Source organism: Mirounga angustirostris, unplaced genomic scaffold (assembly GCF_029215605.1).
Source record: "Mirounga angustirostris isolate CCGP_5_RB_7025 unplaced genomic scaffold, mMirAng1.0.hap1 SCAF_11, whole genome shotgun sequence".
NCBI classification, from domain to species: Eukaryota; Metazoa; Chordata; class Mammalia; order Carnivora; family Phocidae; genus Mirounga; species Mirounga angustirostris.
Window position 1 is genome coordinate 39,335,139 of NW_026991719.1, and position 22,944 is coordinate 39,358,082.

Sequence of the window (22,944 nt, forward strand, 5' to 3'; positions counted from 1 at the left end):
GATCATTTAAAAATTAAAAAAAAAATTCAATTTGGTTAATATATAGTGTATTATTAGTTTCAGGGGTAGAATTTAGTGATTCATCAGTCTTATACAATATCCAGTGTTCATTACATCAAGTGCCCTCCTTAATGCCCATCACCTAGTTACCCCATCTCCCCACCCACCTCCCCTCCAGGAACCCTCAGTTTGTTTCCTATAGTTAAGAGTCTCTTATAGTTTATCTCCCTCTCTGTTTTTATCTTATTTTATTTTTCCTTCCCTCCCCTTATGTTCATCTGTTTTGTTTCTTAAATTCCACATATGAGAGCACCTGAGTTGCTCAGTCTGTTAAGTGTCTGCCTTCGGCTTGGGTCAAGATCCCAGGGTCCTGGGATTGAGTCCCTCATCCAGGGGGAGTTGAATCCCTGCTTCTCCCTCAGCCTCTGCCTCTCTGTCTCATGAATAAATAAATAAAATCTTCAAAAAAATTCCACATATGAGTGAAATCATATAGTATTTGTCTTTTTCTAACTGACTTATTTCGCTTAGCGTAAGACCTTCTAGTTCCATCCATATTGCTGCAAATGGCAAGATTTCATTCTTTTTGATGGCTGAGTAATATTCCATTGTGTGTGTGTGTGTGTGTGTGTGTGTATCACTTCTTTAGCCATTCCTCTGCCCAATTTTAGAAGGCTTTTGTTATTGTTGTTATTGAGTTGTATGAGCTCTTTGCATATTTTGAGTATTAACCCCTTATCTCATATATGGTTTGTAAATATTTTGTCCCATTCCACAGGTTGCCTTTTCATTTTGTTGATTGTTACTTTTGCTATGCAGAAACTTTTTAGTTTGATGTAGTCCCACTTGTTGATTTTTTGCTTTTGTTGCTGTGTTTTTGGTGTCATGTCCAAAAAATCATTGCCGAGACCAATGTCAAAGAGCTTCTTCCCTATGTTTTTTTCCAGGAGGTTTACGGTATCAGGCCTTATGCTTAAGTCTTTAATCCATTTTGAGATAATTTTTTTGTAAGTGGTGTGAAAAAGTCCAGTTTTATTTTTCTGCATGTGGTTATCCAGTTTCCCAACACCATTTATTGAGGAGACTGTCCTTTGCCCATTTTTGGCTCCCTTGTCAAATACAAGTTGACCAAATATGCGAGGGTTTATTTCTGGGCTCTCTATTCTGTTCTATTGATCTATTGTCTGTTTTTATGCCCATAACACATTGTTTTGATTAATACAGCTTTGTAATATACTTAGGTTTTTTTTTAGTTTTTATTTAAATTCCAGGTAGTTAACATACAGTATAATATTAGTTTCAGGTGTATAATGTAGTGATTCAACACTTCTATACAACACCCAGTGCTCATCACAACAAGTGCACTACTTAATCCCCATCACCTATTTTATTTTCAAGTAGGCTCCATGCCCAGCTGGAGCCCAATGCAGGGCCCAAAATCATGACCCTGAGATTAAGACCTGAGTTGAGATCAAGAGTCGGACACTTAACCGACTGGGCCACCCAGGCATGCCTCTCTACCACCTATTTCGCTCACCCCGCCACCTACCGCCCCTCTGGTAACCATCAGTTTGTTCTCTATAGTTAAGAGTCTGTTTCTTGGTTTGCCTCCCTTTCTCTTTTTTTAATTCCTCTCCCTCATTTGTTTTGTTCCTTCAATTCTACATATGAGTGAAATCATAAGGTATTTGTCTTTCTCTGACTATTTTGCTTAACATAATACTCTTTAGCTCCATCCACGTCATTACAAATGGTAAAATTTCATTCTTTTTTATGGCTGAGTGATATTCCATCGTTTATATATACCACATCTTCTTCATCCATTCATTAGTCGATGGACACTGAGCTGTTTCTATAATTTGGTTATTATTGATAATGTTGCTATAAACATCAGGGTACATGTATCCCTTTGAATTAGCATTTTTGTATTCTTTGGGTAAATACCTTAGTAGTACAATTGCTAGATCATAAGGTAGTTCTATTTTTAACTTTTTGAGGAATATCCATACTGCTTTCCAGAGTGGCTGCACCAGTTTGCATTCCACCAACAGTGTACAAGGGTTCTCCTTTCTCTACATCCTCACCAGTACCTGTTGTTTCTTGTGTTGTTGATTTTAGCTATTCTGACTGGTGTGAGGTGATATCTCATTATAGTATTGATTTGTATTTCCCTGATGGTCAGAGTTACTGAACATCTTTTAATGGCCATCTGTATGTTTTCTTTGTAAAAATGTCTATTCATGTCTTCTGCCCATTTTTAATGGATTATTTGTTGTTTGGTGTTGAATTTTATATATTTGGGATACTAACCCTTTATCAAATGTTATTTGCAAATAGCTTCTCCCATTCTGTAGGTTGCATTTTAGTTTTGCTGATTGTTTCCTTTACTGTGCAGAAGCTTTTTATTTTGATGATGTACCAATAGTTCATTTTTGCTTTTTTCCCCCTTGCCTCAGGAGACTTATCTAGAAAGAAGCTGCTACAGCCAATGTCAAAGAAGTTACTGCCTGTGTTCTCCTCTAGAATTTTCATGGTTTCAGGTCTCACATTTAAGTCTATTAATCCATTTTGAATTTATTTTTGTGTATGGTGTAAGAAAGTGGTCCAGTTTCATTCTTTTGCATGTTGCCTTCCAGTTTTCTCAATCCCCTTTGCTGAAGATACTGTTTTTCTCCCATTGGATATTCTTTCCTGCTTCATCAAAGATTCATTGACCATATAGTTGTGGGTTCTTGTCTGGGTTTTCCATCCTGTTGTAGTGATCTATGTGTCTATTTTTGTCAGTACCATACTGTTTTGATCACTACAGCTTTGTAATATAACTTGATGTCTGGAATTGTCATGCCTCCAGGTTTGCTTTTCTTTTTCAAGGTTGCATTGGCGATTCAGGGTCTTTTATGATCCCACACAGATTTTAGGATTGTTTGTTCTAGCTCTGTGAAAAAAATGCTGTTGGTATTTTGATAGGAATCACATTAAATGTGTAGATTTCTTTGGGTAGTATAGACATTTTTCATAATATTTGTTCTTCCAATCCATGAGCATGAAATATCTTTCCATTTCTTTGTGTCATCTTCAATTTATTTCATCAGTGTCTTACAGTTTTTGGAGTACAGGTCTTTCACCTCTCTGGTTAGATTTATTCCTAGGTATCTTATAGTTTTTAGTGCAATTGTAAATGGGATTGATTCCTTCATTTCTCTTTATGCTGTTTCATTATTGGTGTATAGAAATAAAATAGATTTCTGTATGTTGATTTTGTATCCTGTGACTTTACTGAATTCATGTATCAGTGCTAGCAGTTTTTTGATGGAGTCTTTCATGTTTTCTATAGATAGTATCATGTAATCTCCAAATAGTGAAAGTTTTACTTCTTTTCCAATTTGGATGCCTTTTATTTCATTCTGCTTTCTGATTGCTGTGGCTAGGACTTCCAGTACGATGTTAAATAACAGTGGTGAGAGTGGGCATCCCTGTTCCTGACTGTAGGGATAAGCTCTCAGTTTTTCCCCATTGAGAATGATATTAGCTGTGGGTTTTTCATAGATGGCCTTTATTATATTGAGGTATGTTCCCTCTCAACCTACTTTTTGAGGTTTTTTTATTATTATTATTCTGAATGGATGCTGTACTTTGTCAAATGTTCTTTCTGCATTTATTGAAGTGATCATATGGTTTTTATCCTTTATCTTATTGATGTGATGTATCACATTGATTGATTTGTGAGTATTGAACCAACTTTGCAATTCAGGAATAAATCTCACTTGATCGTGGTAAAAGATTTTTTAATGTATTGTTGGATTTGGTTTGCTAGTATTTTACTGAGAATTTTTGCATCCATGTTCATCAAGGATATTGGCCTGTAGTTCTCTTTTTTAGTGGAGTGTTTATCTGGTTTTGGTAGCAGGGTAATGCTGGCCTTATAGAATTAATTTAGAAGTTATCCTTCCTGTTCTATTTTTTGGAATAATTTGAGAAGAATAAGTATTAACTCTTCTTTAAATGTTTGATAGAATTTGTCTGTGAAGCCATCTGGTCCTGGACTTCTGTTTTTTTTGGGAGTTTTTTGATTACTGATTCAATTTCTTTGCTAGCTATCCATCTGTAGAAGTTTTCTATTTCTTCCTTTTTCAGTTTTGGTAATTTATATGTTTCTAAGAATTTATCCATTTCTTCCAGGTTGTCCAATTTGTCGGCATATAATTTTTCATAATATTCTCTTAGAATTGTTTGTATCTCTGTAGTGTTGGTTGTCTCTCATTTGTGATTTTATTTATTTAGGTCCTTTCTCTTTTCTTTTTAATAAGTCTGGGTAGAGGTTTGTCAATTTTATTAAGTTTTTCAAAGAACCAGCTCCTGGTTTCATTTGACCTGTTCTATTGTTGTTTTAGTTTCTATATCATTTATTTCTGCTCTAATCTTTATTATTTCCTTCCTTCTAATGACTTTAGGTTTCATTTGTTGTACTTTTTGTAACTCCTTTAGGTGTAAGGTTAGGTTGTTTGAGATTTTTCTTGCTTCTTGAGATAGATCTATATTGATACTTCCCTCTTAGGACCACTTTTGCTACATCCCAAAGGTTTTGGACCACTGTGTTTTCATTTTCATTTGTTTCCATGTATTTTTTTATTTCTCCTTCGATTTCTGGTTGACCCATTCACTGTTTAGAAGCATGTTGTTTAACCTTAATGTGTTTGTGGTCTTTCCAGATTTTTTCTTGTGTTTGACCTCTAGTTTCATAGTGTTGGGTCAGAATAGGTGCATGGTAAGATTTCAATTTTTTGTATTTGTTGAGGGCTGATTTGTGATCTAATATGTAATCTATTCTGGAGAATGTCCCATGTGCACTTGAAAAGAACTGTATTCTGCTGTTTTAGGCTGGAATGTTCTGAATATATCTGTTAAGTCCATCTGGTCCAGTGTGTCATTCAAAGCCATTGTTTCCTTGTTGATTTTTAAAAAAGATTTTATTTATTTATTTGAGAGAAAGAGATATATATAGTGAAAGAGAGAGCATGGGCAGTGGGGAGAGGGAGAAGCTGACTCCCCACTGAGCAGGGAGCCCAACATGGGACTCCATTCCAGGACCTGGGATCATGACCTGAGCTGAAGGCAGACACTTAACTGACTGAGCCACCCAAGTGCCCCTCCTTGTTGATTTTCTGTTTAGATGATCTGTCCATTGATGTAAGTGGGTTGTTAAAGTCCCCTACTATTATTTTATTATTATCAGTTACTGTATATTTACTATTAATTGTTTTATATATTTGGGTGCTTCCATGTTGGGTGCATAAATATTTAGAAATTTTAGATCTTCTTGTTGGATTATCCCTTTTATTATGATATAGTGCTTTCCTTCATCTCTTGTTACAGTCTTTGTTTTAAAGTCTAGTTTGTCTGGGGTGCCTGGGTGGCTCAGTCGTTAAGTGTCTTCCTTTGGCTCAGGTCATGATCCCAGGGTCCTGGGATCGAGCCCTACATGGGGCTTCTTGCTCCATGGGAAGCCTGCTTCTCCTTCTCCCACTGCCCCTGCTTGTGTTCCCTCTCTCACTGTGTCTCTCTCTGTCAAATAAGTAAATAATATCTTTAAAAAAAATAAAGTTTAGTTTGTCTGACATAAGTATTGCTATTCCAGCTTCCATTTGACATCCATTTGTGTGATAAATGTTCCTCCACCCCCTCACTTTCAATCTGCAGGTGTCTTTAGGTCTCAAATGAGTCTTTTGTAGGCAGCTTATAGATGGGTCTTGTTTTTTTATCCATTCTGACACCCTACATCTTTTGATTGGAGCATTTATTCCATTTACATTCAAAGTAATTATTGATAGATGTGTGTTTAGTGCCATATTTTTACTTATTTTGTCATTGTTGCTGGAAATTTTCTCTGATCCTTTCTTGTCTTTGTGACTTTTGGTCTCTTTGCACTCAAAGAATCCCCTTTAATATTTCTTGCAGGGCTGGTTTAGTGGTCACGTACTCCTTTAGTTTTTGTTTGTCTGGGAAACTCTTATCTCTCTTTCTATTCTGAATGATAGCCTTGCTGTATAGAGTATTCTTGGTTGCAGATTTTTCCCATTCAGCACTTTGAATATATCATGCCACTCTTTTCTGGCGTGCTAGGTTTCTATTGAGAAATCTCCAGCTAGCCTTACGGGTCTTCCCTTGTAGGTTAAGGACTTCTTTTGTCTTGCTGCTTTTATTTTTTAATTTTATTTTATTATGTTATGTTAGTCACCATACATTACATCATTAGATTTTGATGTAGTGTTCCATGATTCATTGTTTGTGTATAACACCCAGTGCTCGATGCAATACATGCTCTCCTTAATACCCATCACCGGGCTAACTCATCCCCAAAACTCCCTCCCTTTTAAAACTCTCAGTTTGCTTCTCAGAGTCCACAGTCTCTCATGGTCCCTCTCCCCCGCCCCTTCATTTTTCCCTTCCTACTATCTTTTTTTTTTTTTTTTTAACATATAATGTATTATTTGTTTCAGAGGTACAGGTCTGTGATTCATCAGTCTTACACAATTCACAGCGCTCACCATAGCACATACCCTCCCCAATGTCTGTGACCCAGCCACCCCCTCCCTCCCACCCCTACCACTCCAGCAACCCTCAGTTTGTTTCCTAAGATTAAGAGTCTCTTATGGTTTGTCTACCTCTCTGGTTTCATCTTGTTTCATTTTTACCTCCCTTCCCCTATGATCCTCTGTCTTGTTTCTCAATTTCCTCATATTAGTGAGATCATATGATACTTGTCTTTCTCTGACTGACTCACTTCGCTTAGCATAATACCCTCTAGTTCAATTCACGTCATTGCAAATGGCAAGATTTTGGGGGTTTTTTTTGATGGCTGCATAATATTCCATTATACTCTATATTTCAATATATATATTGAAATATATATATATCACATATATATATTCAATATATATATTGAAATATATATATATCACATATATATATATATATATATATATATATCACATCTTCTTTATCCACTCATCTGTCGATGGACATCTCGGCTCTTTCCATAGTCTGGTTATTGTGGACATTGCTGCTATAAACATTGGGATGTACCTACCCCTTCGGATGACTACATTTGTATCTTTGGGGTATATACCCAGTATTGCAATTGCTGGGTCATAGGGTAGCTCTATTTTCAACTTTTTGAGGAACCTCCAAAGTGGCTGCACCAGCTTGCATTCCCACCAACAGTGTAGGAGGGTTCCCCTTTCTCCACATCCTCGCCAACGTCTGTCATTTCCTGACTTGTTAATTTTAGCCATTCTGACTGGTGTGAGGTGGTATCTCATTGAGGTTTTGATTTGGATTTCCCTGATGCTGAGCGATGTTGAACACTTTTTCATGTGTCTTTTGGCCATTTGGATGTCTTCTTTACAGAAATGTCTGTTCATATTTTCTGTCCATTTCTTGATTGCATTATTTGTTCTTTGGGTGTTGAGTTTGATAAGTTCTTTATAGATTTTGGATACTAGCCCTTTATCTGATATGTCATTTGCAAATATCTTCTTCTATTCTGTCAGTTGTCTTTTGGTTTTGTTGACTGTTTCTTTTGCTGTGCAAAATCTTTTTATCTTGATGAAGTCCCAATAGTTCATTTTTGCCCTTGCTTCCCTTGCCTTTGGCGATGTTTCTAAGAAGTTGCGGCTGAGGTCGAAGAGGTTGCTGCCTGTGTTCTCCTTTAGGATTCTGATGGACTCCTGTCTCACATTTAGGTCTTTCATCCATTTGGAGTCTATTTTTGTGTGTGGTGTCAGGAAATGGTCCAGTTTCATTCTTCTGCATGTGGCTGCCCAATTTTCCTAACACCATTTGTTGAAGAGACTGTCTTTTTTCCATTGGACATTCTTTCTTGCTTTGTTGAGGATTAGTTGACCACAGAGTTGAGGGTCCATTTCTGGGCTCTCCATTCTGTTCCATTGATCTATGTGTCTGTTTTTGTGCCAGTACCATACTGTCTTGATGATGACAGCTTTGTAATAGAGCTTGAAGTCTGGAATTGTGATGCCACAAGCTTTGCTTTTCTTTTTCAACATTCCTCTGGCTATTCAGGGTCTTTTCGTGTTCCATACAAATTTTAGGATTATTTGTTCCATTTCTTTGAAAAAAGTGGATGGTATTTTGATAGGGATTGCATTAAATGTGTAGATTGCTCCAGATAGCATAGACATTTTCGCAATATTTGTTCTTCCAATCCATGAGCATGGAACGTTTTTCCATTTCTTTGTGTCTTCCTCAATTTCTTTCATGAATATTCTATAGTTTTCTGAGTACAGATCCTTTGCCTCTTTGGTTAGATTTATTCCTAGGCATCTTATGGTTTGGGGTGCAATTATAAATGGGATCAACTCCTTAATTTCTCTTTCTTCTGTCTTGTTGTTGGTGTATAGAAATGCCACTGATTTCTGTGGATTAATTTTATATTCTGCCACTTTACTGAATTCCTATATGAGTTCTAGCAGTTTTGGGGTGGAGTCTTTTGGGTTTTCCCCATAAGGTATTATATCATCTGCAAAGCATGAGAGTTTGACTTCTTCTTTGTTGATTCGGATGCCTTTTATTGCTTTTTGTTGTCTGATTGCTGAGGCTAGGACTTTTAGTACTATGTTGAATAGTATATTCAACATAGTTGAATATACTATGCAGTTATAGTGGACATCCCTGCTGTGTTCCTGACCTTAGGGGGAAAGCTCTCGGTTTTTCCCCATTGAGAATGATATTTGCTGTGGGTTTTTCATAGATGGCTTTTATGATATTGAGGCATGTACCTTCTATCCTTACACTCTGAAGAGTTTTAATAAGAAAAGATACTGTACTTTGTCAGATGCTTTTTCTTCATCTATTGAGAGGGTCATATGTTTCTTGTTCTTTCTTTTATTAATGTATTGTATCATATTGATTGATTTGCCGATGTTGAACCAACCTTGCAGCCCAGGAATAAATCCCACTTAGTTGTGGTGAATAATCCTTTTAATGTACTGTTGGATCCTATTGGCTAGTATTTTGGTGAGAATTTTTGCATCCATGTTCATCAGGGATATTGGTCTGTAATTCTCCTTTTTGATGGGGTCTTTGTCTGGTTTTCGGATTAAGGTAATGCTGGCCTCATAAATGAGTTTCAAGTTTTCCTTCCATTTCTATTTTTTAGGACAGTTTCAGAAGAATAGGTATCAATTCTTCTTTAAATGTTTGTAGAATTCCCCTGGGAAGCCATCTGGCCCTGGGCTCTTGTTTGTTGGGAGATTTTTGATTACTGCTTCAATTTCCTTATGGTTATGGGTCTGTTCAGGTTTTCTATTTCTTCCTGGTTCAGTTTTGGTAGTTTATAGGTCTATAGGAATGTATCCATTTCTTCCAGATTGTCTAATTTGCTGGCATATAGTTGCTCATAATATGTTCTTATAATTGTTTGTATTTCTTTGGTGTTGGTTGTGATCTCTCCTCTTTCATTCATGATTTTATTTATTTGGATCATTTCTCTCTCTTTTTTTTTTTGATAAGTCTGGCCAGGGGGTTTATCAGTCTTATTAATTCTTTCAAAGAACCAGCTCCTAGTTTCGTTGATCTGTTCTACTGTTCTTTTGGTTTCTATTTCATTGATTTCTGCTCTGATCTTTATTATTTCTCTTCTCCTGCTGGGTTTAAGCTTTATTTGCTGTTCTTTCTCCAGCTCCTTTAGGTGTAGGGTTAGGTTGTGTATTTGAGACCTTTCTTGTTTCTTGAGAAAGGCGTGTATTGCTATATACTTTCCTCTTAGGACTGCCTTTGCTGCATCCCAAAGATTTTGAACAGTTGTGTTTTCATTTTCATTTGTTTCCATGAATTTTTAAAATTCTTCTTTAATTTCCTGATTGACCCATTCATTCTTTAGTAGGATGCTCTTTAGCTTCCATGTATTTGAGTTCTCTCCAAATTTCCTCTTGTGATTAAGTTCTAGTTTCAAAGCATTGTGGTCCGAAAATAGGCAGGGAATGATCCCAATCTTTTGGTACCAGTTGAGACCTGATTTGTGACCTACGATGTGATCTATTCTGGAGAATGTTCCATGGGCACCAGAGAAGAATGTGTATTCTGTTGCTTTGGGATGGAATGTTCTGAATATATCTGTGAAGTCCATTTGGTCCAGTGTGTCATTTAAAGCCTTTATTTCCTTGTTAATCTTTTGCTCAGATGATCTGTCCATTTCAGTAAGGGGGTGTTAAAGTCCCCTACTATTATTGTGTTGTTGTTGACATGTTTCTTTGCTTTTGTTATTAATTGGCTTATATAACTGGCTGCTCCCATGTTAGGCACATAGATATTTATAATTGTTAGACCTTCTTCTTGGATGGACCCTTTAAGTATGATATAGTGTCCTTCCTCATCTCTTATTATAGCCTTTGGTTCAAAATCTAATTTGTCTGTTTTAAGGATATCCACCCCAGCTTTCTTTTGATGTCCATTAGCATGGTAAATGGTTTTCCACCCCCTCACTTTCAATCTGGAGGTGCCTTTGGGTCTAAAATGAATCTCTTGCAGGCGGCATATCAATGGGTCTTGTTTTTTTATCCAATCTGATGCCCTGTGTCTTTTGATTGGGGAATTTAGCCCATTTACATTCAGGGTGACTATTGAAAGATATGAATTTAGTGCTATTGTATTGCCTGTAAGGTGACTGTTACTGTTTATTGTCTCTATTCCTTTCTGGTCTATGTTACTTTTGGGCTCTCTCTTTGCTTAGAAGACCCCTTTCAATATTTCTTGTAGGGCTGGTTTGGTGTTTGCAAATTCTTTTAGTTTTTGTTTGTCCTGGAAACTTTTTATCTCTCCTTCTATTTTCAATGACAGCCTAGCTGGCTATGATATTCTTGGCTGCATATTTTTCTCATTTAGTGCTCTGAATATATCATGTCAGTCCTTTTTGGCCTGTCAGGTCTCTGTGGATAGGTCTGCTGCCAATCTAATATTTCTACCATTGTAGGTTACAGACCTCTTGTCCTGAGCTGCTTTCAGGATTTTCTCTTTGTCTCTGAGACTTGTAAGTTTTACTATTAGATGTTGGGGTGTTGACTTATTTTTATTGATTTTGAGGGGAGTTTTCTGTGCCTCCCGGATTTTGATGCCTGTTTTCTTCTCCAAATTAGGGAAGTTCTCCACTATAATTTGTTCCAATATACCTTCTGCCCCTCTCTCTCTTTCTTCTTCTTCTGGGATCCCAATTATTCTAATAGAGTTTTATCTTACAGTATCACTGTAATTTTGCCCTTGTGATCCAGTAGTTGTTTATCTCTCTTTTTCTCAGCTTCTTTATTCTCCATCATTTGGTCTTCTATATCACTAATTCTCTCTTCTGCCTCATTTATCCTCTCAGTTAGAGTCTCCATTTTTGATTGCACCTCATTAGTAACCTTTTTGATTTTGACTTGATTAGATTTTAGTTCTTTTATTTCTCAAGAAAAGTATTCTCTAGTATCTTCCATGCTTTTTTCAAGCCCAGCTAGTATCTTTATAATCGTCATTCTGAACTCTAGTTCCGACATCTTACTAATGTCCGTATTGATTAGGTCCCTGGCAGTCGGTACAGACTCTTGTTCTTTTTTTTTTGAGGTGAGTTTTTCTGTCTTGTCATTTTGTCCAGAGGAGAATAGATGAATGAGAGAACAAAATGCTAACAGGGTAATAACGACCCCAGAAAAATATACACTTCCAGAAAGTGGTTGTTCTTCTGTTCATAGAGTTGCTGCTATTCTTTTCTTCAATTTCCTGTTAAGTTTGTAGTAGGTGTTCAGAATGGTTTGATACCTATCTAGCTGAATTCCTGTGACCAGATGAAATTTAGGTCTCTTACTCCTCTGCCATCTTGCTCCCCCCACTGTCTTGCTGCTTTAAAAATTTTTTCTTTATTACCATATATTGCAAATTTAATTACAATATGCCTTGGTGTTGGTCTGCTTTTGTTGACTTTGATGGGATTTCTCTGTGCCTCCTGGATCTGGATGTCTGTTTCCTTCCTCAAATTAGCAAAGTTTTGAGCTATTATTTCTTCAATTAAAATTTCTGCCCTCTTTTCTCTTTCTTCTTCTGGGACTCCTATAATACAAATGTTATTACATTTGATGAAGTCACTGTGTCCCTTAAGTCTATTCTTGTGTTGCATAATTCGTTTCTCTCTTTTGTTCTGCTTCATTATTTTCCATTACTTTGTCTTCTAGGTCACCAATTCATTCCTCTGCTTCTTTCATCCTGCTGTTCATTGCATCAAGCCTGTTTCCAATCTCATTTATTGTGTTCTTTATCTCTGATTCTTTTTAACTCTTTTATCTCTGTGGTAAGGGTCTCACTGATGTCTTGTATTCTTTTCTCAAGCCCAGTGAATATCCTTATAATTGTCGCTTTCAATTCTCCATCAAGCTTGTTACTTATATCTGTTTTGCTTAGCTCTCTGGCTGTGGCCTTATCTTGTTCTTTTCATCTGGGATGAATTCTTGTGTCTTGGCATTTTGTCTAAGTCTCTGCCTTCTTCTCTGTGTTGGAAAAGCCAGTTATGTTTCCTGCTCCTGAGAGTAATGGCTTTATGAAGAAGAGGTCACGGAGTGCCCAGGGCTTGGTGCTTCAGGGAGTGTCTCCAGTGTGTGCTGCATGAGCTCTGCTGTTGTGTTCTGGCTGCTCTGTCCTTCAGGCCAGTTGCCTGCAGAGGCTCTCCCTGCCTGCTGTGGGCACTGTTTGGTCCCTGGCCTGATTGTGGCAAATTTTAACTAAGTGTGCTCTGGTCTGCACATGAGAATGGAGGCCCTGCAGAACTCTCTGCTCAGTAGATGTGATGTGGGCAGGGGTTTATGTTGGTCTTTGGAGGGAGGGGCCCACTGCACCAGGACTGAGGCAAACTCAACTGAGAAGGGCAGTCCTGCCAGAGTGTGTGTGTGGGGGGTAGGGCATGTAGGGGGGGCTTGGTGTATGCAAATTGGGCAACCAGTGTCTGTGTTGCACTGCTTCCTGCAGGTAGTTCTGTGCTGAGGGAAATGGTGTCCGTCAGTTCATTCTGAGAGGTGTGTCTCTGTGAATGCTGCCTCTCAGGGACACACTGAGAAGGGTGAATTATCTCCACCCTGTGTGCCTCAGCCATTCCTTAGATTGCTGTTTCCACGCTGTCTGCCTCTGGGTTGTTTGCCTGCCTTCTCACCAGGAGTAGTGCACTGCTCTCTGGGTTCTATCCCAGCCAAGCCTGGTGACCTTTAAAACCCTAGGCTTTAAGGCCCACTGGTTGCAAGAATTCATGAAATTCAGCCCCTCTCATTTTCCAACCAATGGCTTTGAGTAAACATTCTCCTTTTGAGTTCACTTATGTACTCTCCTCTCTCTCTCCTTACTCTGTGACTATGGCTCCCTCCCCTCTGTAGCACCTGTGATCTGTTTCTCCCCTAAACCACATCTCCGCACTTCCTACCTTCTTCAATGTGGCCTCTTCTCTCCCTTTAGTTGTGTTTTTTTTTCTGTCAGTAGTCAGGTCAAATTCTGGGATATTTAGGATGATTTGATAGTTATCTAGTTGTTTTCATGGGATGAGATGACGCTAGGGTCCTCTACTCCACTGCCATCTTCCTCTCCATCTGTAGTATACTTTGAAATCACAAGTGTGATGCCTCCAGCTTTGGTCTTCTTTCTCTTGGCTATCTGGGGTCTTTGTTGTTCCATACAAGTTTAAGGCTTATTTTTTCTCTGTTTCTGTGATAAATGTCATTGGTTATTTGATATGCATTGTATTGACTCAAATATGGCATGAGTAGTATGGACATTTTAATGATATTAATTCTTCTGTTTCATGAACACAGGATATCTTTCATCAAAGTCTTGTAGTTTTCATTACATGGATCTTTTACTTCCTTGGTTACATTTATTCCTACATATTTTTTGTTTCTGATGCTGTTGTGAAATGGGATAGCTTTCTTTATTTCTTTTTCAAATGTTTCATTGTTACCATATTGAAAAGCAACTCATTTCTGTATGTTGGTTTTATATCCTGCAAGTTTACTGAATCCATTTATTCGTTCCAACAAGTTTTTTTGGTTGAATCTTTAGGGTTTTCTATATATGATATCATGTCATCTGCAAGTAATGATAATTTTACTTTTCCTTTCCAATTTGAATGTTTTCTTTTCTTTGTCTTGTCTAATCACTCTAGCTAGGACTTCTAGCACTATGTTGAATAGAAGTGATGAGAGTGGGCATGCTTGTATTGCTCCTGATCTTAGAGGAAACACTCTCAACCCTTTATTATTGAGTATGATGTTAGTTGTGGGTTTGTCATATAAGGCCTTTTTTATGTTGAGGTATGTTCCTTCTATGTCCAGTTTGTCGAGGTTATTATTCCTGTTGTTGGAAGTTTCCATTTTGTGTTTGTTTTTCCTTTAAGCAAACTAAAGTTGTATCTATCTGACTGAGGCAGAATTGGGGGCAGCTGAACCTTGTTGGAACTCCACCAAAGTTATTAAAGGTTCTCTGGGCATGTAGGGGTCATCTCTTTAGGTCTTGGGCTTGGTGGGGACATTTCAATCTTTAGGTTGCATATGGTGTCATCACCTTCACATAGGAAAACTTGAATTGGGGCAGTTTCTGTGGCTTTCCTTTTTATATGAAGTAATACACATTCATCCTTGTGAAAGACTCCCAGACTGTCCTGACAATTGAACACCAACATGATGGAACTGGATGCAGAGCTGAGCTGCAGTCTGAATTCCAAAAGTAGCAGTCAGCACCCCTTGCATGAAACCAAAAGCTGGAGCATTTCCTGAAATAGATTAGTGTTCTAGCTTTCCCATCTGCCAATTGCAATGCACAATTTGTAGTTAAAATTTGAATTCCTCAGCAACTATGCCTAAGGGCCTCTGGGGCTCTCCTAAAATCAGTGAGAAAAAGTGACAGTCCGAGAGCAGCTTGTTCAGGTCCGTCATCTTTATTTAATATCAGCACATTGTTGAACGGCAAGAACTTGGAGTATTGGAGCAGGATGATGTTCCTTTCAGGGGGTTTGTTCATATGTTTTCATTTCAGACAGGGTGGCTCCCTAGGTGCTGGAATTAGAAGAGATAAGAAACAAAATCTGCTAGTTTTCTTCATTTATTTACCTCTGTTCACATTTGAATTCCCATTTTGATTCCAAATCAGACTGTCACAAGAGGTTGTGCTCTTCAACTTCATCATATAGGTGACCCTGAAATCACAAAAATAGGAAGAATGTCTGAACCTAACCCATTGCACTGAGAGCTGAAAAACAGAGAAACAATGGTATGGCCACTACTGACAGAAGCCCCTGGCTTCTTCTTCAAAAGACTATAATGTAAGTTCATCAGAAGGTCTTCTCTTTTTAGTGGTCATGGGAGAGACTGTGGGTTAGGTAGCTGCCTTGGTGTGACTGAGTTTGACCCTTCAGGATGTTCTACTCTGAAGGGGCTCTTGGATTATTCACTGCTATTGGCAGGTGCTGGGGAAGTTACCCAAACCTCTCCACAGTGATGGGGAATGTCCAAGTATGAAATATGATGGGCTCATGGTCTGATGACCTTGGCATAGTTCTTTCATATAATGGTTAAGAGCATGGGTTATGGAGTCAGATAAATTGGATTTGAATACTGATGTTATTATTTTCCACCTGTGTAAACTTGGGAGCATCAACCTTTCTAAGTATTGGATTTCTCATCTGCCAAATAGGGTATGTTAAGGTTCTCCAGAGAAAGAGAATGAATAGGATATGGATATATGGATATGGATATGGATATATATTATATGGGGGGAGGGAAGAGAGATAGGGAGAGAGAGATGTATTTTAAGGAACTGGCTCATGTGACTTAGTAAGTTCAAAATCAGTAGAGCAGGCCAGCAGGCTGGACACCCAGGGAGGAGTTGTAATTCAAGTCTAAAATGTGTCTGTTGCCAGAATTCCTTCTTGCCCAAAGGAGGTCAGTATTTGTTCTATTCAGGCCTTCTACTGTTTGGATGAGACCTATCCACATTATGGAGGACAATCTGCCTTACTCAAAGTCCACCAAAATAAATGTTGATGTCATCCAAAAAGACCTTCATAGAAACACCCAGAATAATGTTTGACCAAATATCTGGGCACTGTGGCCCAGCCAAGTTGAAATAAAATTAGCCTTCATATAGGGATAACACCACTTAACTTTATGACTATTTGGAGACTTTATGAGATAATGTATGTTAAGTCAAAAGAAGTTGAGTTCTCCCTAAATGATGGCTGCAATTACTACTATTACTGGTTTTCTTGATTGAACAACTGGTAGCCAAAAGACCAAGATAAAAATTGGCATAAGCGTTCTGGAGGGGAAGTTGGCAAATGTAGCAAAAATCTTCATATTCGTTCTTCAAAATGTGCTTCCATAATTTAAACTCTATCCAAAGGAAATAATTCAGGATGAGTGCAAAGTCTAACTCTGGGGAATTCTCATAATAGTGAAATTTATAATAGAGAAAAATTGGAAACAATCTAAATTTCCAACAATATGGGATTGAATAAATAAATCCTGATATAGATCACACAATGGAGTATTAAGTAACCTTTTAAAACAATGTTGTAGAAGATTTTTAAATGGAAAATTGTTTGTGATATAATGAGAAGTGAAAAAAAAAGACTGAAACCAATATGTACAGTTTGGGTCTATGATTTTATTAAAAAAGTATATGCATAAAAAAGACTGAAAGGTCATCCTTCAGAATGTAAATGACAGTTATTTCTGGGTTGTGGGATTAAAGGTGATTTTTTAAATGTCATTATTTTTTGTAGATCTGAATTTTCCGATATTTATAAAAATGAATATGCCACAAAGGTATTTCTAGGCAGTTCTGTAATGGGTTTTCCATGGCAGACATGAGATTGGTCAGAGAAAATTTGACCTGGTGATGTTGCTCTGAAAGAGGAGGCAATACCAAGTCAAAAGAAGTTGAATCCTTCAGGTATGGCCTCACCTAGCAAGAAAGCCTATTAAAGCAGGAATTCTCGCTGCAAGATGGAGGGTAGTCTTTTTTTGATCTTTTGAAGATCTTTGTAACAGCGGGCTTTTAAGGTGTCAATAAGGCTAGGACTAGGGTGAGGAAAGCGAGGCACCAAGGTGCAAAATATAAGGTGGGACACTCTTGGTGTTGACCCTGTGCTTGCACTGTGAAGAAGTTCCAGTACCTTCTTCAGCACATGCCTGAGTGAGCACTGCTTTACATTCTGAACCCTGGATGCCTCACTAGCCTCACTCTAGTCTTGTCCTGGTGTCAACAATTTAACTTCTAACTGACTGACCCCACTGAAATGTTAGCCAGGTTGTAGCTAGAGGAAGGAAATGTGCTACCATGCTCAACAGGTAGATGCACCTGTGGGAGGTGGACCCTTCTTTCTCTACTGCCTGTTGATTTAAGTTGTGTTACTAATAATATAGAATTAAATATAATTCATTTTTGTAGTTGGCATCTTCAGGTGTTTGTTGGGAGTCTGTGATGTTGGGCAGGAAATGATAAAGTACTTTACAGCCATACAGTTTGGCTATTTGCTATGGCCTTATTAAATTACTTCCAGAACAACTCATTTACTTTACAGGGCTGGGAAAGAGATACCAGACATTAGGATAAAGACAGCTTTAAAATTTAAGAATCTAATCAAGGCTGAGGGTTAACTATAACCTCAGTGAGGACTACAGATTTCCCTGAGCAGAGGGAAGAAGTCAGAAATGGCACCCTTTGAACTCAGAAAAACTCAATCATATAAAAAGCACAGACAGAATCCTCATGTAGTAATTGAGAAAAGGCTCAATTGTAAATTCTCTTAAAATGGAAGATACTAGAATGTTTCAACTTAATGCACCTGCCCAAATTCATTTTACAATTATAATTTTAGATAGGAATCAAAAGGCTGACTTACTAGTCCAGTTAGGCAAATTTTCTTAAACATTGCAAGTACAGAAATACCTAATATGCACAGATTCTTTTTTTAATTTTTAAAAGATTTTATTTATTTATTTATTTATTTATTTATTTATTTGAGAGAGAGAGAGCACGAGCAGGGGGAGGGGCAGAGGGAGAAGCAGACTCTCCATTGAGCAGGGAGCCCCACGCGGGGCTCAATCCCAGGACCCTGGGATCATGACCTGAACCAAAGGCAGGCGCTTAACTGACTGAGCCCCCCAGGAGCCCCTGCACAGATCCTTTAAAGCAAAAAAGTCAAAAAACATAGCTCTTAAAGATTTAAGCTTTAATTCTAAATCTTCCTGTGATTAAAAGAAGCTTACTTCTGTGTAAGCAGAATTCTAAGATAACTCCCAATGACCCACACCCTTGTATAATCATCTCTTCTTCAGTGGGGCTGGAACTTAGAAATATGATGAGATGCTGTGATTAGATACTAATCAGTTGACTTTGAGTTAATCAAAATAGAGATTCCTGTCTTGACAGGGTCTGACTTAACCTTAAAAGAAGATAAAGCATAATAGAAATATTCTACTGACTTTGAAGATGTAGCTGACCCCGGCCAACTCCAGCAAACAAACAAACAAACAAAAGGACCCAAAAACCAAAACACAAACAAACAAAAAGCCAACCTGGGACGTACATCCTACAACCGCAAGGAATTCAATTATGACAAAACCCAGTAAATTTGGAAAATAACCCTGAGCTTTATGTAAGAACCACAGCCCTAGATTTCAGCCTGGTAAGACCTTGATCTAAACTGTGCCAGAACTCTTTATGCACAGAAACTGTTATAGAAAACTAATATTCCATCTGTAGTGGATTGACTTGTGTACCCCCCAAATATGTTGAATTTGTTGAAACCCTAACCCTTGGTACCTGTGAATGTGACCTTATTTGGAAAGTCTTTGCAGATGTGATCAAGTTAAGAGGAGGTCATACTGAGGTGGGGTGGGCCCTTAATCTGATGACTGGTGTCCTTTTAAGGAGAGGGAAATTTGTAGACACACATACACAAACAGAGGAAAAATAGCCAAGTAAGAATGAAGGCAGTAATTGGAGTGATGTAGCTAAAAGCCAAGGAATGGTAGTGATTGCTGGCAACATCAAAAGCTGGAAGAGGCAAAGAAAGATTCTCCTCTAGAGCCTTCAGCGGAAGCATGGCCTGCCAACATCTTGATTTCAAACTTCTGGCCTCCAGAATTGTAAGAGAAAAAAATTTTGTTGTTATAAGCTGCCCAGTTTGTGGTAATTTATTATGGCAGCTTTAGAAAACTAATACACCCTCTAAAGAAACACTTATGCCATCCCTGGCAGAGAGTTGCCAGACACTCACCAAATCTGTTTCTTCTAGTACATGGTTAGACCACACTTCCAGCAGCCCTTCATCTGGAGCAGTCATGTGACCAATTCTTGCTGATAGATTGTGAGCAGAGGTATTGTGACCCTTCAGATCATTGAATTAAAAGCTGGTGTGCTTTGTCCAGGCTCTGTCTTTCCTTGTTCCATAGCAACCTTGGAGGCATGTGTTGAAGATGGCAGTCTCACATGATTAAATGTGCCTGGATCTTCAAGTCTATGCTTGGAGGAAAACCCTAGTCCAGGAACATCTGCATTGGACTTTCCATGAGAGAGAAATAAACTTACATTGTCCTAAGCTACTGAGGTTTGGGGGCTTGTTAATTGCCCCATTATACCATCCCAAATATTTGAGAGTTGATGGTGCATAGTGTCCAGACATATCAGCTGGGCTGCAAGGTCTGGAGTAGCAGCCAGACAAGGCAGTTTTTTTTTCCTTATCTCAACTGTCAAGCTGAGCCCCCTTTTTATACTCACAGTGTCTTGTACTATATATATAATAAAGTTTAAAGAAGGGATGATCACTGCATTAGGAATTGGCTCACGCAATTATGGAAGCTGAGAAATCCCACAATCTGCCATCTGCAAGCTGAAAACCCAGGAAAACTGGTGGTATAGTTCAGTTGAAATCTGAAGATCTAAAAACCAGAAGAGCTGATGGTGTAAGTCTCAGTCTGTGTGTAGAAGTCCAATGTCCCAGCTCAATCTGTCAGTCAGAGAAGGGGCAAAGTTTTCCTTCTTTTGTCTTTTGTTTTGTTCAGGCCCTTAAAAGATTGAATGGTGCCCACTCTCAATGGGCAGGGAAATCTGCTTTAGTGAGTTCAATGATTCAAGTGCTAATCTCATCCAGAAACACCCTCACAGACATAGCCAGAAACAATATTTAGCTAAATATTTGGGCCCTCCATGATCCAGTCATGTTGACACATAAAGTTAACCATCACAATCACATAGCCCATGTCCCTGGTTTGTGCCTAATTATTACCAAATTCCTCCATCCACTCACAGAATCCTGCAACCTCCTTCACAAAATGAGACTTTTAATGTTAATATCTCAAGATACTTAAAAATCTTTATGTTTTCATTTTAAATACTTTGGACTTGACAGATCCCCCATTTTCCATCCTTTTCAACACAACTTTTACAGATTTTAAAAAGACATCTGGAAGAATTTCTCAAGGCTTTATCCCTAGTTTTAAGGGCATTATACTGACATGTTTGGACATTCAAGAGAACTCTGAGATTTACTATATTTTTAAGTTTAATTTACTATGTTTATAGGAATTAATTTAGTGCTGAGAAGGTTTTATTTGTTAGTCAGATATTTAAGGGGCTTAAAAAGTAAAGTGTTCAATTTATAAGGACATTTAGTTAAATGGGACTAATCATCAGTCAAAGGCATCTGAGTGAGTGATCATTAAATTTTGCTAGATTTGTAAACAGAATAATAAGATTTGTAGGTTGAACTCAAAAGCTTAAAGAAAAAATGGGTTTGGAGTTTGTAACTTTAATAAATAAAATATAACCTTTTCATTTGATAGCAAATTATTTTCTGCAAACAAAATCTCACATTATAGCTTAAAAATGAAATCAAATTAACAAACAAACCTGCTTCCACACCACAAGTAGATAGCTTCTAATCTACTCTCTGTGGGAATTCAGATAATCAGAATTTTAAGACTACTGTATAGATAAGAGTAATGGGCTCTAGTCAGTGTCTGAGGGGCTCCTCAAAAAGGAAAGAGCATGAATTTTAGTGTGCATAAAAGACGTGGTGTATTTAGACCAGAATGATCATCAGGGATATTTGTTAAAAGATCAGGTTCTGGGCTTCTCCCCTGTGATTCTGATTCCCTGGATATGAGGTAGGATTAGGGGGATATGGAGTGTTTAACACAGTGCTTCTCAAAGGGTAGTCTGTGGGTGGACCAGTGATGTCAGCTTGACTTATATTAAGAGATTTCTTTACAGTCAACAAAAACAAAAATAAACATGTGGGACTATATCAAACTAAAAAGCTTCTGTATAGCAAAAGAGAAAATCAATAGAGTGAAAAGGCAACCTACAGAATGGAAGAAAATATTTGCAAACCATCTATCTGATAATCTGCACAATATATAAGGAACTTCTTCAACTCAATAGTAAAAAAAAAAAATCAAAACAACTAATAGCTTGATTAAAAAATGGGCTAAAGACTTGAATAGACATTTTTCTATTTCTAAAAAAACCACACCCATACAAATGGCCAACATATATAGGAAAAGATCCTCAACATAACTAATCATTAGGGAAATGCAAATCAAAACCACAAAGACCACCCCACACCTGTGAGAATGGCTATTACCTAAGAAACAACAGGCAACCATGAGAGACTATGGACTCTGGGAAACAAACAGGGTTTTAGAGGGGAGGGGTTGGGGGGATGGGTTAGCCCATCCAACTTTCCTCCTGGCCATGAGAGGATCCATGGGATGGCCATGCTATCCATCCCACCCTCAAATGGTGTAGTCACTGGGACAAAAGCCTGGACTGAAGCCACAACCAAGAGAAGTAGCTTTGTCTTTCTGAAAATATATTAAGAGGACACCTGGGTGGCTCAGTCGATGAAGCGTCTGCCTTCGGCTCAGGTCATGATCTCGGGGTCCTGGGATTGAGTCCCTCATTGGGCTCCCTGCTCAGCCCCTCCCCCTCCCCGTCCGCCCCTCCCCCCCGCTCTGCCCCTCCCCCCCGCTCATGTTCTCTCTCTCTCTTTCTCTCTCAAAAATAAATAAAATCTTAAAAAAAAAAGGAAAGAAAATATATTAAGAGCACTTAGGGGGAAAGCAGAGGGGGAGATGAACCATGAGAGACTATGGACTCTGAGAAACAAACAGGGTTCTAGAAGGGAGGGGGGAGGGGGGATTGGTTAGCCCGGTGGTGGGTATTAAGGAGGGCACGTACTGCATGGAGCACTGGGTGTTATACGAAAACAATGGATCGTGGATCACCACATCAAAAACCAATGATGTATTGTATGGTGACTAACATAACATAATAAAATTTAAAAAAAAAAGAATATTTTAAAACTAAAAAAAAAAAAAAAAACAGGCAAGTGTTGGTGAGGATGTGGAGAATTGAAACCCGTGCACAATGTTGGTGGGAATGCAAAATAGTGCAGCCACTATGGAAAACAGTATAGAGGTTCCTCCAAAAATTATAGAACTACCATATGATCCAGCACTCTCACTTCTGGGTATTTATCCAAAAGAATTGAAATCAAGATTTCAAAGAGATAATGGCACTCCTATGTTCATTGCAAGTACCATTCGTAACAGCAAGAGGTAGAAACAACATAAATGTCTATCGACAAATGAATGGATAAAGAAAATGTGGTATATACATACAATGGAATACTACTCAGGCTTTAAAAAGAAGGAAATTTTGCAATATGAGACAACATGGCTAAACCTTGAGAATATTATGCTAAGTGAAATAAGCCAGTCATAGACAAATACTACATGATTCCACTTATATCAGGTATCTAAAATAGGCAAATTCATAGAATTAAAGAGTGGCATGGTGGTTGCCAGGGGTTGGGGATAGGGAGACATGGAAATTACTAATCAATAAAGCAAGAAG